The following is an 18,521-nucleotide window of genomic DNA, read 5'->3' on the forward strand; positions in this document are numbered from 1 at the left end:
CATTATAAAAGGGCCTATTTCCACTTGGCGAATCGCAAATGCTTTCCGCATGTGATTTTCGAGGGTGAAGTGTAGCCTATTGAAATCAATAGGCTGCATCCACATCGCGTGTGTGTGATATGGTGGTGGGGTTTCTGATTTCCCATGCCATAAAAAGTACTGTTTATAGATGTTCTGCTGGAGATTTAGGAAGATTCTCTCATACAGGCAGATAAGGGAAAAGAAAACAATTATTGAGTTCTCAACCCCCTCCGCAGTAGTCAAAATATTAGAAAAACGAGCTCTGAAGTTAAGATGAAAGATTTAAACCATGATTTAAACGATAACTAAAGTCAAATAAAAGAATTTAAAACAGCACAATATTCAACAGAATAAACAAACTTTATTTTAACAGTATTACAGAAAGCAAAATATTCTTAATACAACTTGAAGCTGCTATAAATCTAATTTGGCATTTTAACTATACACACAGTGAACGGTAGAGCAAGACAGAAGAGACAAAGCTCAATACACGTCTGCTAGTGGTAAACAAGGTGGGTGTAGTCAGTGAATGCAGAGAAGACCCTATCCTTCTGCAGCCGAAAAAACAAATTCATTACAGAGATCTGGAAAACATTACCATATGAGCTACAGTCAAGTCAGTTTTAAAAGAATTTGCAAAGGTGGATCTGAATTCATGTTTATCTATGGACACATTAACAAAAATAGCACAACACTGCTTTAAGCTGCCACAATTGCATTTACTTCATTTGGGGGAAAGAAGACTCAGTCGAGTATCTTCCCTGGAATGTTTCATTTTTACTTCTTGAAAGAAGAAGTGTTCACTGCTAGCAGGGCAGTATTAAGACGGAGGCAGTGCCAGGTTGAACTAGTTAGCTCAGCTCCCCCTGCTGGTGTGGCCCCTACAAAGCAGCTATGAAAGTTCAGCCAGGATTCTTTTTGCACAAGAGCGTTAAAACTTTCATTTCATTTTTATTTTTTTAGACTAAACAAAGCCTTAAAAGACAAGTGCTGGTACAAAAACAGGGAGGAATGTGAAAACTGGATTTTGAAAATGTAAGAAGTGTATACAAAACGTTTTCTTCTAAACAATAAATTTACCTGAATAGTCTTTAATTACGTACCCCAAAGAGGCTTTCATTAAGACAATAGTAAAAATAAAAAGGGAAAAAAAAATCTACATTAGTTACAAAGGTTTCGGTACCCTCTGTTCAGAGGTCTGTTGTTATTATAAAGGGTTATTGTTCACAAACATATAACCAAGAATTACAAAAATAGCAAGTAGTTGTGCATTACGTAACTATACTAAAAAGCTATGGATGTTAGGAAGTGGTTATAAAACAGAACAAGCAGAAAGTAGTGGAACAGCATAAGTCAGATGTTAAGCTGAGGTTGTATGTTGGCATCTTAGCCTTCAGGCATCCCGTCATGCTTGCCAAACCTGGTCAATTCATAGCAACATTAGCAGCAGGACATACTAAGTTCCTTCATTCTGTAACATTTATTCTGGGTTTAATCTGCAAAACAAGATAAGCAATGCATTAAAAAAAGAAAAACTTGTTAACAGAAAAATATTGTGTTTTCTGTAATTTAAGATATGTTAAGATGTAAACAATAATGCTCATTCAACGCATTGCCCCTCACCGGGCTTACCACTGCTGTTATATATTTACTTATTATATTTCAATTAAAAAAAAACTTTTCACACAAAGAAAAAAAATGTCACAATAAGGCAAGTTTAGCACTCTACAATAAAAAAAAAGTCATTTTCTGATGCATTTACACAACACTGACATTTTCCTTATCACTCTATAAAGTACACTGCAATTCATACCCCAACCCAGTCTTCCTCAGCAAGGCTCCCAATTTCTTGGTAAGTTTTGGCGAAATCCAGTTAAGCTGCGTGTGTGTGCGTGTGTGCGCGCGCGTGCGTGTGTGTGCGTGTGTGTGTGTGTGTGTGTGTCTTAGCCACTGTGCTGACCCTTCAAATAATTTCATTTACATTCACATTAGTAAATATTTGGGTAAAGAAAGATGATAAAAAGTTGGTTTTTGAAAAGTAAAGAACAGGCGCAGCAAGTAGTGGGATAATAAAGGAGGGAGACAGAAGGAAGCGTAGAGAAAGAGTCAATAAATCTGTAAGGGACCACATCTCTCCAGTCTCTAACCTCATAGATGAAGCTTTGAACATTGCAGGATGTCCAAAGCCCCATTCACATTCCAGATTGACCTCAGTAAAAGCAGTCGTTTGGGCTGTCTACCTAGCATGTTTCCAGGAGTCTCCAGAGTTCGCTAAAAGATCCGTCACACCAGATCTTTAAAATGTCAAGAAGACTGAGTACATTGTTCCCCCTCCTTACCCACCCTCTGGAAGTTGCTCCGTGGTAACCCAATGCCATCATCCCGCCTCTCATCTCTACAGAGACTGTGTGCACTGCTCGAATATTCATGAAGATCACGCATCTGTACAAAGCTCCTTTCCTGCAGTGTCATTTTTAGGGCTGGTAGGTAAGACAATATTTATTACCAATTAACCAATCCAACTAAAATGAATGGAATGGGCTATTGCTCAGGAATGTGTGTTCACTTACTAGTCAGAAACAGCTAAAAATGATCATTTTCCAATTGTTCCTACAGTAAATATCGATTGGTCCTTAACATTACACACCATGTGCTTGTGCAAATGACCAATCGATATAGCAAAAAACCCAGTGGAACATGCTGGATACAAAAGAACCTGACTCTCCTAGCCATTGTGCAAGTGTGAAGGTTTATTTGGCATACCTGTCTGATCACTTACAGATCAATTGCCCAAAAGGTAAGCCAGAGAACCCAAGTGTGTATCATGGCTTTTTCACGAGTCACTGAGAAATAATCCTTCATGTGATTCAAATTCCTAGAAATATATGTCACACAGCTCAGCCACCAATCTGCCAGGCAACCAGTGCCATCTAGTTATCATGTAATGTAGCCACAGGTGCCAGCAGTTGACACACCACACAGTTACTAGACAGCAGAACTGTATCAGAAGTAGATGAATTCAGAGTTACAAGCAGGCAAGAGGCTTTACTGCACTGCCCAGTGCTGAAAATATGTAGCTACCTGCAAGTGTCCTGAAGAGGCAGCTGATGGGTGGTGTCAACTGTCCATGTGAAAGAGGCGTTAAGAGTTTTTAGTGTAGTTCCCCTAGAAAAACCTTATTAAGCATTATTTCCATTAGTTTCAATGCTTAAATATAAGAAGGTATGCAGCACACATTACACAACTGTTTAACAGACATTTAATTTGATAAACAATTTACCGGTAAGCAAAATACTAAAAATGAGAGCCGCCAGCCCTGATGTTCAATCATCTTATTAATGGAACACTGGTTTAGGAAAGGCTGATCTCTCACATGCAACCATATGCAGAAGCGGCATGAGAGAGAGGCTCTGTACTGCAGCAAGTAATACAAAGCTCTTGGGTACTTTTCCGTTAGCCGGGCGCATCCACTAGGTGGCGTTAATTACTATTCTCCCTCCAGGCCGCCATGGATAATAGGGAAAGATGCAATTCTGGTGCAGTTTTATCGCCACCTAGTGGATGCGCCCGGCTAACGGAAAAGTACCTCTCTGGCTAATGGAAGGGGGAGGGAGATTAGATTTGATCTCTTCTAAGTTTGGCTGAGTTTGGATGAAATATTGAATTCAATGTGGCAAGGCAGCAAATGCCAGGTATTACATAGATAACTATTGTGTTGACATCTAGACCTGGCAAGAAAATGTATTTGCTGCATCTATTTTCCAGAGTGTACAATTAGTCATTAACCAGTTCACCCCCAAGGGTTTTTATCCTAACGGACCAGAGCAATTTTCAGTTGTCAGCGCTCCTCCCTTTTATTCCCTAATAACTTTATTACTACTTATCACAAGAAAATGATCTATACCTCGTTTTTTTCGCCACCAATTAGGCTTTCTGTGGATAGTACATTTTGCTAAGAATTTTTTTATTCTAAATGCATTTTAATGAGAAAAACAGAAAAAAAAAGAAAAAAAATCATTATTTCTCAGTGTTCAGCCTTTATAGTTTTAAAATTAAACATTCTCCTGTGGATAAAACAAACACGTTTTATTTGCCCAGTGGTCCCGATAATTAAACCGTTTAGATTATGTCCCTACCACAATGTATGGCGACAGTATATTATTTTGAAATATAAGTGGTTATTTTTCTGTTTGTTCTGGCCATAATTACAAGCCCCTATGTAATAAATTAAAATTAATTTTCCCCCATAAAATATAGAATAAAAAAAGCTGAGTCCCTAAGGTAACTATTTATTTATTTTTTTTAAGCTGATTTTTTTTTTTACAAGTGTTTTTTTTGGGGGGGAGGGTTGGAAGTGTAATTTTATTAATGATGTGTATATACTTGAAAATGTATGTATTTTGTAAGTGTAATATACTTTTTGGCCACTAGATGGCGCTGGTGAACACTCATAGGACGTGTTCACTTTTTTTTTTTTTTTTTTTACACACTTTATTAAACTGTTACATTTCCTGTTTATGTGAATGGACGTAGCCGCTGTTCGCGGTCACGTCCATTCACTCCAGGCACTGCGATTGGGTAGAGGACTGTTCAGTCCTCTTCCCCAATCGCCCAGCACGGGATCCCGACGGTAATGGCGGCGGTAGCGGCGGACACACGGCGGTAGCAGCGGCGGGAATGCGCGACGTATTAAAACGTCATGTTGCTGTTAATAGCGGTAAGCATGACGTTTTAATACGTTAGGATGGCGGTAAATGGTTAAAGGGGAACTTCAGCCTAAACAAACATACTGTCATTAAGCTACATTAGTTATGTTAATTAGAATAGATGGATAATATAATCTCTTACCCACCCTGTTTTAAAAGAACAGGCAAATGTTTGTGATTCATGGGGGCTGCCATCTTTGTCATGGGGGCAGCCATCTTTTTGGTTGAAAGGAGGTGACAGGGAGCAGGAGACACAGTTCCAACTGTCCTGTGTCCTGATAACCCCTTCCAGCTGCACAAACTAGGCTTCAAATGTCAAATTCAAAATGTAAAAAAAAAAAAAAAAATTTGCACCAAAACAGCAGAACGAGAACAACATCAGAAATCCCATAATGCTTTGCACAGCATCAGGGGAAAAATGCCCGGGCAGTTTTCTTCTGTTCAGCTAAAAATGAGGTTTGTATAAGAGAAACAAAGTTCTGATGCTGTAAAACTGTTAAAGAAACGCCAGGCCTTTTCAGTGCTGCCGAGACGATTTTTAGTCTGGAGGTTCACTTTAAAGCTGTTGCTCAAATCAACGTTTGTTGGTTTGATGTCCGCATTTCTATTTTCCAAAATAATGAATAGTTAATCAGTGATTACTTATAAGCGCATTGTGTAAACTTTTTTTTTCTTTTTTTAAATTGGATCCCACTATAAAAGGGGCGCAACTACAGATAATTATGTAAAAGCTATATGACCCCTTACAGCTATAGTCCAGTTCTGCCTTAATCATAATCCACGTTTAGCTTTTCCTTTAAGCATAGGGACATATTGAACAGCAGCAGGCACTATCTACCTTTAGTTCTCATTCTTCCACGCATATAATTTTGGCCTCTGAATATCCCAAAAACTCTTCACATCTACATATGAAAGACAACTCCATACAATAGAAAACAGCAGTCCACACAGAAGAGCCTTTCATCTTGAAATATTAGAAGTAGATGGCAGTTAGAAATTTGGTAATTACAGATCTGGCATGTCTGATGCACCTTCAAACAATTTTTACATTTTTTGCTATCATTCTGACACATTTATATAACAAGCAACCAGAAAAACTTGCTGAGTTGAAAGGACTCAGTGAAGGTAATTTGGGTAAAAGACCCACAAAAGAAATTGTGTCAGAGTTAAGCTGCTAGAGAAATTGCCCAAGTACAGTAAAATATCTGTTTACACCTGCAAAATCTGTCTGGCAGTGTAACTGTCAGGCACACAATCAATTGTTTATTTTTATCTGATAAACAAGTAATAAGAATGCTAACCAGGCAATTCAAAAGTTAAAATCACTATTATTTTTCTTGCTGATGAATGATCATTCCCTAGTTTATCTGACTTATTTGGTACACACAAAATTTGGTACACAAAAAGGAAGTTGCAGGGCATGCTGGGTTGTCCTTTTCTGCTTCTCTACTTCACCTCAGACAACTAATGCAGCCTGATTGGCTGAAGCCTCTTTCCCTCCTGTTTTCTCCTCCCACACCTCTGTTGCTCTCTGATTGGCCAATATTTCTCATGCTGAGACAATGCACTTTCTATAGTGAAGGGAGAGCAAATCAGGCAGAGGAGAGTAAGGGAGAAAATTACATCAGGATTGGCTTCAAAATAGCCACTGATAAAATGGGAAATGCTAAGAAGCATTTTCTCTTTTTTTAACTATAGCAAAATCACTAAGATCAAAACGTGGACAGTGCAATACATATGTTATGTGGGTAGAGCAAGTATTTATCTACTTATATATGTGTTTTTTTTTTTTTATTTTGAAATAGTATGGCCGACAGCTCCTCTTTAACCCCCCGGCGGTAGTCCGAATCTGGGCTCGGGCTCTGCTTTGTGATCTGAGTCCCACGCGCGATCAGTGTTGCGCAAGGGGGGGGGGGGTGTTCAGCTGTACTAATTTTAAAGCAGAGCTGAACTTTTTTTTTTTTTAGGCAGAGGAAAAAGAAGTGAGTCGTGTGTGTATATCTATATACAGTATATATAAATGTATATACATATACAGGTGTATGTGAATCTCTCTCTCTCTCTCTCTCTCTCTCTCTCTCTCTCTCTCTCTCTCTCTCTCTCTCTCTCTCTCTCTCTCTCTCTCTCTCTCTCTCTCTCTCTCTCTCTATATATATATATATATATATATATATATATATATATATATTTATATATGTGTGTGTGTGTGTGTGTGTGTGTGTGTGTGTGTGTGTGTGTGTGTGTGTGTGTGTGTGTGTGTGTGTGTGTGTGTGTATATATATATATAACGTATATATATATACTGTTTGCCTGCCGCCTGCACCAACGTCTGCCTGGATTTTGACTACTCTCTGTCTGCCTTATTTGTAAGTTTCACAATTTCTTAAGTTTATTCATAAATTTAATTAATTTAGCAAAGTTGTGTTCTAGTCTTTTATTTATATGCAGAATGTCTAATAGGCTTTTATTCTGGCATATTTTGGCGAGTTATGACTTAAAGGCGTACTGTAGGGGGATCGGGGAAAATTAGTTGAACTTACCCAGAGCTTCTGGAATTTCAGACTTTAAAGTCTGAAAACCACTGTGCCTGCATTGCCATGTCCTCGCTCTCGCTAATGTCACCAGGAGCGTACTGAGCAGGCTGAGTCCATACTGTGCCTGCGCAGTACGCTCCTGGTGACATCAGCGGGAGCGAGGACACGGTAATGCATACACAGTGATTTTCAGACTTTAATGTCTGAAATTCCAGAAGTGAACCGGAGGCGGGGCCAGAGCATCGGTGAGTGGCTGCGCAGGCACAGGAGGTCTGCGGGGGACCATTAGAAGCCCCGGGTAAGTTCAACTCATTTTCCCCTGACCCCCCTACAGTATTCCTTTAAGAATTGGAGGCCTAAAATTCTTGAAAACAAAAATGTACCGCTTTTGACTCATAATTCCAGACAGAAATTCACTGCCAGGTAGGTTAAAGCAGTGTTCCCCAACCCTGTCCTCAAGGCCCACCAACAGTGCATGTTTTGCAGAAATCCACAGAGGTAGTTAATCAGCTCTGCTGAGACACTAATTACCTCACCTGTGCATGTTTGTGGTTTTCTGCAAAACATGCACGGTTGGTGTTACTTGAGGACAGGGTTGGGGAACACTGGGTTAAAGGACACCAAAGGTGAAAATAAACTAATTAAATAAACAATTGCATCTATCCTCCTTTTCCTAAAAATGACTTTTTAAAGTGAACCTCCAGACTAAAAATCGACTCAGCAGCACTGAAAAGGCTTTGTGTTTCTTTAACAGTTTTACAGCATCAGAACTTTGTTTCTCTTATACAAGCCTCATTTTTAGCTGCACAGAAGAAAACTGCCCGGGCTTTTTTTCCTCGGATGCTGTGCAAAGCATGATGGGATTTCTGATGTTCTCGTTCTGCTGTTTTGGTGCAATTTTTTTTTTTTTACAATTTGAATTTGACATTTGAAGCCTAGCACATGCAGCTGGGAGGGGTTATCAGGACACAGGACAGTTGGAACTGTGTCTTATGCTCCCTGTCACCTCCTTTCAACCAAAAAGATGGCTGCCCCCATGACAAAGATGGCAGCCCCCCTGAATCACAAACATTTGCCTGTTCTTTTAAAACAGGGTGGGCAAGAGATTATATTACCTATCTATTTTAATTAACATAACTAATGTAACTTGATGACAGTATGTTTGTTTAGGCTGAAGTTCCCCTTTAACCTCTTGAGGACCATGGGCTTAAACCCCCCTAGTGACCAGGCCATTTTTTACAATATAGGCCACTGCAGCTTTAAGGCCTCGCTGCAGGGCCGCACAACTCAGCACACAAGTGATTCCCCCCCCCCCTTCTTTTCTCCCCACCAACAGAGCTCTCTGTTGGTGGGGTCTGATCGCTCCCCAGATGTATTTTTTTTTTGGTAAATATTTATTTGATTTTTTTTTTTTAATAAATCTGCCTATTTTTTTTTTCTATTATTATTTTTGTACTCCCCCCTCCCTCTGCCAGCCTATAAGCATGATCGGCTGTCATGGGCTTCAGTTATGACATTGGATCACTTGTCTGCCTCCCAGGGAGACAGCCGTGTCACACGGCTGTCCCCAGTGCAGCGCTGCTGTAGATAGCAGTGCTGTACAACTTAAATAGACGGTGGTTTCGCCGTCTAATAGTCTCCTAGCGGCGAGCATCAGCGCACGCGATCTCCTGCAAATCCCCGCCTCAGGACTTTACGCCAATTGGCGTTAGGCGTTCCTGGGGCTGCTGCCACGGTTACGCCCATTGGCGTGATGCGGTTGTAAGAGGGTTAAGATATTCCACAGTTTTATTTTATATGTAGATCTACTTTTTACGTTTTTACTGTTATATTGTTTTTGCTCAATGACACATTCATTGAAGTATGCCAGAGCTAAAATCTATGAACTGTGGACCCTTTTTATCTCTTATCTGCTCAAAGGCCTCATTTACACCTAAACACAAGATGAAAACGCCAGCGTTTTGCATTTTTGTGCGTCCCCCCCCCCCCCCCCGATGCTCTCCACCGTGCGCTGCGTTTCTGGTAAAAGCGCTTTTCCAGAGTGGTTTTGTAATTCACTCCATGACGCATGTCTAAAATGAACAAGACCCATTGTTTTGGAAGGCCATTATTGACGGTGTGTACTAAGACAACATAGTCCAGTGTTCTCCCGAGAAAATTTTTCCAGCCGGGTGGCATGAAAAAGTAGCCGGGTGGGGCGATATGAGAATGCAGGGGCCGGCGCTTCTCTGCTTACAGCATAGGAGGAGGTGAGCCGATGACAGCCGGGTGCTCACCAAAACTAGCCGGGTGGAGCACCCGGCTAAAATAGCCTGGGGAGAACTCTGTAGTCACCTTTCTTTGGTTGTGAACATGCTCAATCAATTCATTTATAGAAGCATCTGAAACTCCTAATTTATCCACACCACTAAAACACAGATTAAAGGTAAACCAAAGCCAGTCATCTTCATGGACAAAAACCATGGGAAAAAAAATATATACTAAACCTGGTGCATCCATGGTGAAGGGGTATGTTGTGGATTATGCCCCCTTTGTACCTCATGCCCCCTTGTACCTCATATCTTCCGGTGTCCACCTCTGTCCCTGTGCCCTCCTCTATGCCCCTTTGTGTCCCCCTGTGCGTTCTGCATTGTCACAGTACACAGAGTCCCCGACATTGCGTCGGGTTGGAGGTTCGTATTGGCAGGTGTTCACAAGTCAGGAACTCCCTGCATTTGGAATATAAGACGCAGTGACTTTTTTTTCTCCCCACTTATGTCCAAAAAATACAGTACCATGTCTATACATTTAAAGTACAATGCTCATATGACTACGTTCCCTGGTACTAATTTTTAGCATTAATCACCTCTATCAAAGGTACATACAAGTGGCATTTCATTATCCAGAAACACTGCGTAAAATTCAGGAAAGGTAATGTTTCCAGACAGCCTAATAACTATATCTATTTCTAATTAAATAATTAAAAACCAAGGCGACTACTGACATTTCAGCATATGTTCAGTGTTTTTACTTACAGTTTACATTCACACTGACAACCTGCTCAAATTGATCAGACAACCTTACACTGCTTATGTTCATTGTTGAATAAAACACTACAATTAACGACCGCCCACTGCACAGGGGCGGTCGGAAAGTGGATGCCGCAAGGACCAGCTCATGCCCAGAGGCGGCGGTTCTTTTAGGGGCATGGGCGGAGTGATCGCGTCATCCGTGACACGATCCTCCGCCGGGGATCGGTAGCCGGCCATTTAGTCTCCGCTCGCCGGCCACTTAGCAGCGCCGGCGAGCGGAGGAATATACGAAATGAGCCAATCAAATGCGTATAAGGCACTTTGTTAGGTAAACAAAGTGCCTTATACATGCTTCCTCCTCGCCTCGTGGTCTCATTGTTCCAGAGACCACCAGCGAAGAGGAAGCATCTTGTGAGTATACACTGCTTTTTTTTGCTCATAGCCCCCCTGATCTCCCACCCCAGCCTTTATACCCCCCCTGATCACCCCAGCAGACCCCTGCCCAGCACCCTTGCACCCCTCTAGACCTCCCCCCCCACCTATTACTAACTAGCGACGCTATCCCCTGCATTAGGTCCCTAACTGCCTACTAATCACCCCTGATCCCCCCCCTACCTTTAGATCACCCCCACATCCCATCCCAGACTACCCCCCTGTATACTGTATACATCTGTATACAGCTACCTTACCCCCTGATCCCCCCCTTTGATCACCTGTCTATCACCCCTCAGCACCCCAACCCATCAGAGCAGACCCTAACTGCCCCGCGGTGGCAACCGATCACCTGCCCAGACCCTCGATTGCCCTCATACCCCCCTCCTGATTACATCCCCTGCGCATTGTTTACATCTGTCCTCCCCAGCAATCACTAACTGATCTGCGATCAGTAACCCCCTGTGTCTGCCTCTCATCAGATCAGGACTCAGTCTGCCCCGTGCGGGCTCCTGATCAACCCCCCACCCCCTCAAATCGCCCTCAGACCCCCCCCTAATCACCGTCCGAGTGCATTGTATTCGACTGTGCTGTGATTGTATTCGATTGTGCTGTGATTGTATTTGATTGTGCTGCGATTGTATTTGATTGTCCCGTGATCTGCTTCGATTGTCCCGTGATTGTTTGATTGCCTCTGAGACCCCACTTCCCGCCACACCCAACCCCACCCTTCCCCCCACCACACCCAACCCCACCCCCACCCCCCCCCCCCCCACCACACCCAACCACCACCTTCCGAGTACATCAGATTTGCTTGAGCTGTGATTGGATTTGATTGTGCTGTAATTGTATTTGATTGTCCCGTGATTGTTTGATTGCCTCTGAAACCCCACTTCCCACCAACCCTAATACCTCTCAAATACTCCCTTTTGCTAGGTAGGTACTCTTTTTTTTCTGGGTAGTATTGGAGGAAAACCCCATAAATTTAGCAATTCACAATGGCAAGAAGGGGGATTTCCGATGAGGAGGTATACATGTACATGGACCAGTTGGATGAGAGCTTTTGGGAAGACTCATCCGACGAATCATCCGGGTCCGAATTTGAACCTGTGGAAAGCAGTGGTTCTCTGACCGAAAGTGATGACAAGGCTTTGGTCCCGGCTAGAGCCAGGTGTACCAGACCCCATGTCGTTAGACCGCAGGTGGCGCAGGATCTGCCTCAAGGGCAGCAGGGTGGTGCTAGCGCTGATTAGAGTTTTCTTGGTGAGGCAGGCACCAGCAGCGCAGCATCTCCTGGACTTAGTACCAGTACTTCCGTAGACCCTGGTGAAGTGGTGAGTGCCAGCATGGAAGTTGAAACTGGTACGGTGGCACGTGCAGTAGTACCCCCCGTCGCAGCCACCAAGAAGAAGACGGGCCCGTAGTACCCATAGACTCCCAGAGGTGCTGGCAAATCCAGATTGGCAATCCCCTGATTCCGCCGCACCCGTAGTGCCCCCTTTCACCGCCCAGTCTGGAGTCCAGGTGGCGACAGCTCATCTAGGAACGGCCCTAGACTTTTTGCAGCTGTTCATCACCCAGGTTCTCTTGGACTTAATTGTGGTTGAGACCAACCGTAAAGCCACACAATTCATCACCGAGCACCCGGAGAGCAGCTATGCCCAGCCTTTCCGGTGGAAACCAGTTTAAGTTTCTGACATTAAAATCTTTTTGGCCCTTGTCCTTCACTTGGGACTAATGAAACAGAATGTATTGCGGTCGTATTGGTCTACGAACCCAGTACATCATGTTCCCTTGTACCCTGCTGCCATGTCCAGGACACGATTTGAGTCCATCCTGCGCTTCCTGCACTTCAACGACGACGAAACCTGTCATGAAAAGGGCCACCCTGCTTATGACCGACTCCACAAAGTCCGGCCCCTCATAGACCACCTGTCATCAACATTTGCAGATGCTTATATCCCTGAACAGAACATCTGCGTAGACGAGTCCCTCTTACGCTTTACCGGGCGCCTTAGCATCAAACAGTACATCCCAAGCAAGCGCGCCCGGTATGGGGTGAAACTGTATAAGCTCTGTGAAAGGGCCACAGGCTATACATGTCGTTTTAGGGTCTATGAGGGAAAAGACTCAAAATTGGAGCCGGTCGGATGCCCTGACTACCTGGGGAGCAGTGGAAAGGTTGTGTCGGACTTGGAGTCACCCTTGTTCCAGAAGGGGTACCATCTTTATGTGGACAACTATTACACAAGTGTGGCCCTCTATCAGCACTTAAAGTTAGAAGGAATCCGATGCTGTGGCACTGCGCGGCCTAGTCCCCAGGGCTTCCCCCAACGGCTCGTTACCACCAGACTTGAACGGGGGCAGAGGGCCGCCTTGCGTACTGAAGACCTGCTCGCGGTGAAATGGAGGGACAAGAGGGCCGTTTACTTTCTGTCCACCATTCACACAGACACAACAGTCCAAATTCAACGGGCAACTGAGGTCATTGAAAAGCCCCTTGTCGTCCACGAATATAATGTCAACATGGGAGGGGTGTACTTCAATGACCAGAGGTTAGCGCCCTATTTAGTTTCCCGGAAAACAAGACGCTGGTATAAGAAAGTGTCTTTATCTCATTCAATTGGCAGTTTACAACAGCTTTGTTCTCTACAGTAAAGCTGGGAGAACTGGATCTTTCCTTCAATTTCAGGAACAGATCATTCTGGACATCCTGTATCCAGGAGGTGCCAGCCCCCCCCCCCCCCCCCAGATGCAACTAGCCGACTGCATGGAAGGCATTACGCCTATCAGCTTCCGAGTACCCCAGGTCAACGCATCCGAAGAAAACGTTGTCGTGTCTGCAGCAGTACTAGAAGAACGACTGACACCAGTTTTTATTGTCCCAAATGTCCTGACCAGCCTGGACCATGCGTAGGGGAGTGTTTTGAGAGGTACCACGAGCAGGTACACTATTAGAACCTAGGGAACTCCAGACACAGGAGTAGGCACACACTCAGTGGTCTTTCGCACATTGTCCCAGGGAGAGGAGAGGTAAGCTTGAAAACCAAACAAACAGGTAAGCATAAAAGTCGGAAGAAAGATCGGTTTCCATGCTTGATATTGCTGATCTGTCCTGGGTTGGCGATATAAGACGGCATGTTAGAATTTCCCTTGAGTGTGGACACCCCCGGTTTATATGTGATTTACTTTGGGCCTATGATGATACTTTAATGCCACACAGAGTCATCTCTATTGGCAGGCATATTGCTGTATACTACAGGCATAATGCTGTACACTAAAGTTCTGAGGCCCAGTCACATAAGTTGGTGGCTCACCCTGAGTGCAGGGTGGCACGGGGTGTCTCTCTCCTGAGGTCATCACTGCCATTGATGTGGAGGAAGATCTGCCATTGATGTGGAGCAAGGTATGTTTGCCGTTCATTTTTCATTTCAGCCCAGAGTGCATTACCCGTATACCCAATATAAGGAGTATAGCAGAAACTCCTAATACTGGCCATACATGTAATGATTGCAGAGACCCTAAAATGCCAGGACAGACTCCACAAATGACCCCATTTTGGAAAGAGGACACCCTAAAGTATTCTGTGAGGTGACTGGTGAGTTCATAGAAGATTTTAGTTTTTGTCACAAGTTAGCAGAATTTTTTTTTTTTTTTTTTTTTACAAAGTGTCATTTTCCGTTAACTTGTGTCAAAAAATAAAATTTTCAATGACCTCACCATTCCCCTCATGAAATACCTTGTTGTGTATTCTTTCCAAAATGGGGTCATTTGTGGGGTTTGTTAACTGTCCTGGCAAGTGGGCGGGGTGCTAAATTTTGAGCACCCCTGTAAAGCCTAAAGGTACTCATTGGACTCTGGGCCCCTTAGCGCAGTTAGGGTGCAAAAAAGTGCCACACATGTGGTATCGCTGTACTCAGGAGAAGTGGTATAATGTTATTTTGAGGTGTATTTTTACATATACCCATGCTGGGTGGGAGAAATACCTCTGTAAATGACAATATTATGATTTTTTTTTTTTTACACACAATTGTCCATTTACAGAGATATTTCTCCCACCCAGCATGGGTATGTGTAAAAATACACCCCAAAACACATTATAATACTTCTCCTGAGTACGGCGATACCACATGTGTGGCACTTTTTTGCACCCTAACTGCGCTAAGGGGCCCAAAGTCCAATGAGTACCTTTAGGATTTCAAGGCTCATTTTGAGACATTTGTTTTCAAGACTACTCCTCACGGTTTAGGGCCCCTAAAATGCCAGGGCAGTATAGGAACCTCACAAATGACCCCATTTTAGAAAGAAGACATACCAAGGTACTCTGTTAGGAGTATGGCGAGTTCATAGAAGATTTTATTTTTTGTCACAAGTTAGCGGAAATTGATTTGTATTGTTTTTTTTTTCACAAAGTGTCACTTTCCGCTAACTTGTGACGAAAAAATTAAATCTTCTATGAACTCACCATACTCCTAACAGAATACCTTGGGGTGTCTTCTTTCTAAAATGGGGTCATTTGTGGGGTTCCTATACTGCCCTGGCATTTTAGGGGCCCTAAACCGTGAGGAGTAGTCTTGAAACCAAATGTCGCAAAAAGACCTGTGAAATCCTAAAGGTACTCATTGGACTTTGGGCCCCTTAGCGCAGTTAGGGTGCAAAAAAGTGCCACACATGCGGTATCGCCGTACTCAGGAGAAGTAGTATAATGTGTTTTGGGGTGTATTTTTACACATACCCATGCTGAGTGGGAGAAATATCTCTGTAAATGGACAATTGTGTGTAAAAAAAAATCAAAATATTGTCATTTACAGAGGTATTTCTCCCACCAGCATGGGTATGTGTAAAAATACACCCCAAAACACATTATACTACTTCTCCCGAGTACGGCGATACCACGTGTGGCACTTTTTTGCAGCCTAACTGCGCTAAGGGGTCCAAAGTCCAATGAGCACCTTTAGGCTTTACAGGTGTGCTTACAATTTAGCACCCCCCAAAATGCCAGGACAGTAAACACACCCCACAAATTACCCCATTTTGGAAAGTAGACACTTCAAGGTATTCAGAGAGGGGCATGGTGAGTCCGTTGCAGAATTAATTTTTTTGTCGCAAGTTAGAAGAAATGGAAACTTTTTTTTGTCACAAAGTGTCATTTTCCGCTAACTTGTGACAAAAATAATACCGTATTTTGCGCCGTATAAGACGCTCCGGAATATAAGACGCACCTAGGTTTAGAGGGCAAAAACCAGGGAAAAAAAATATAAACTAAACCTGGTGCGTCCATATTTCAGGAGCGTCTTGTACATGACCTCCCCCAAATGGTGCCCTCCTGTGTCCCCATGTCACCCCCAGTTGTCCTCCTGTACCCCCATATGTCAGAGCTGTACCCCCATGTGTCCTCCTGTCCCCCCAAGTGTCCTCCTGTCCCCCCAAGTGTCCTCCTGTCCCCCCAAGTGTCCTCCTGTCCCCCCAAGTGTCCTCCTGTCCCCCCAAGTGTCCTCCTGTCCCCCCAAGTGTCCTGTACCCCCCAAGTATTCCCCCAAATGTGCTCCTGTCCCCCCCAAGTGTCCTCCTGTCCCCCCAAGTGTCCTGTCCCCCCCAAGTGTCCTCCTGCCCCCCCCACCCCAGTGTCCTCCCAAATGTGCTCCTGTCCCCCCCAAGTGTGTTCCCAAAGTGCTCCTGGCCCCCCAAGTGTCCTCCCGAGTGTCCTCCTCACTGTGTGTCCCACTGTGAGTCCCCCCCCCCGTTGCCTGGTCCCCCCCCCTCTGTCGCCGGGTCCCCTCCTGTGAGAAGCGGCAGCATCAGAAGCTTACCTCCTCCATCTTGCCCACGGCGACTGAAGACCTCCGGCACCTGTGGGCGGCTTCCTCTAGTGCTGGCTTGTAATGACGCGTCATTGATGACGCGTCATTACAAGCCGGCACTAGAGGAAGCCGCCCACAGGAGCCGGATGTCTTCAATCGTCGCGAGCAAGATGGAGGAGGTAAGCTTCTGACACTGCCGCTTCTCACAGAGGGGGACCCGGCGACACAGGGGGGGTGACCCGGCGACACAGGGGGAGGTGGAGACAAGCGGGGAGGACTCACAGCGGCAAGGCAGGGAATACCCGATGGCGTCGGGTCGGCGGTTTGTATCGGCGGGCGTCCGTAAGTCGGAGATTCCCTGCCTTTGCCGTATAAGACGCAGGGACTTTTTCTCCCCATTTTTTGGGGAGAAAAAGTGTGTCTTATACGGCGGAAAATACGGTATCTTCTATGAACTCACTTTGCCTCTCAGTGAATACTTTGGGATGTCTTCTTTCCAAAATGGGGTCATTTGGGGGGTATTTATACTATCCTGGAATTTTAGCCCCTCATGAAACATGACAGGGGGTCAGAAAAGTCAGAGATGCTTGAAAATGGGAAAATTCACTTTTTGCACCATAGTTTGTAAACGCTATAACTTTTACCCAAACCAATAAATATAGGCTGAATGGGGTTTTTTTTTTTTTTAATAAAAATCATGTTTTTCCACATTTTTCGTGCTGCATGTATACAGAAATTTTACTTTATTTGAAAACTGTCAGCACAGAAAGTTAACAAAATCATTTTTTTGACAAAATTCATGTCTTTTTTGATGAATATAATAAAAAGTAAAAATCGCAGCAGCAATCAAATAGCACCAAAAGAAAGCTTTATTAGTGACAAGAAAAGGAGCCAAAATTCATTTAGGTGGTAGGTTGTATGAGCGAGCAATAAACCGTGAAAGCTGCAGTGGTCTGAATGGAAAAAAAGTGCCTGGTCCTTAAGGGGGGTAAAGCCCACGGTCCTCAAGTGGTTAAAAAGGGCCAAATTAAAAGGTGGCAGAGAGTCAGTTAACCATCTGTGATGACTGTAGAAGGTTTGGATTTTTTCTAATTATTTGTAAAGGCCACTCCTGCAAACCCCATGTATATAGTGGAAGAACACAGCCATGTTTTGCACAGAAGGCTGAAAAAAAGACCAGCAATAGCTATCAGCAGATCAAGTGAATGACGGCAAAGAGGGTGGGGAGAGCAACACTGGGTTCCCAGTTTGAATCCTGGCCAGGGCACTATTTGCACAGAGTTTGTATATTCTTCCAATTTCCTCCAGTTACTCTGGTTTCCTCCCACATCTCCAAATAATACAGATAAGTTAATTGGCTTCCCCTAAATTTGCCCTAGACTATGATGGACATATGACTATGTTAGGGATTAGATTGTGAGCTCCTCTGAGGGACAAGTTAGTGATAAGACTATATTATATGCTCTGTAAAAGCGCTGTAGAGGAGGTCACTGCTTTCTAAATACTAAATAACTTTAAATATTAGAAGTACAGGTGTGCTGTAATCCAGCAGTATTTAAAAGACAATACTGTACTTCACTATTCTTTCAGTAGAGCACTTTTAGGTCTGATATAGCACACACAAAAGACAGATTGTTGACTTGTAGTTTTCCATAACTTTGGTATTTTGCATACATTTATCATGATATATATTTACACATACACACATTTTATAAGCAACAGTATATACTGAATATAAAAGGCTTCAATCTGATATATGTTGGCATTTGGCATATTGAATATGCATTCGTTTTCTTACAAAATACAACATACCAAAGCATACTACTGATAATGCATACTTTGCTGCCACCTACTGGTAATTGCAAAGACAAAACCACACACTTCTTTATAACTATTCATTATCGAAAAACTAATAATAATATAAAATATAATAATTAAAAAATAAGTAATAGGTTAACTGATTCTACATGCTCTAAAAGAAGTAGCAAAGAAAGAAAGAAAGAAAGAAAGAAAGAA

General features: G+C 43.4%; 1 protein-coding gene across 16 annotated transcripts in view; it reads right to left on the reverse strand.

Annotated features, from left to right (window-relative positions):
* Nucleotides 1–362: 362 nt before the first annotated feature.
* EPB41L2 (erythrocyte membrane protein band 4.1 like 2) overlaps nt 363–18,521 on the reverse strand; it is a 278,051-nt gene continuing 259,892 nt past the window's right edge. For all 16 annotated transcript variants that reach the window (XM_068231559.1, XM_068231555.1, XM_068231551.1 and 13 more), the window contains one exon: nt 363–1,517. The gene's annotated coding sequence lies outside the window, so the exon portion shown is untranslated. The remainder of the gene's footprint in view (nt 1,518–18,521) is intronic.

The sequence above is a fragment of the Hyperolius riggenbachi genome, chromosome 4 (genome assembly GCF_040937935.1).
Source record: "Hyperolius riggenbachi isolate aHypRig1 chromosome 4, aHypRig1.pri, whole genome shotgun sequence".
Taxonomy (NCBI): domain Eukaryota; kingdom Metazoa; phylum Chordata; class Amphibia; order Anura; family Hyperoliidae; genus Hyperolius; species Hyperolius riggenbachi.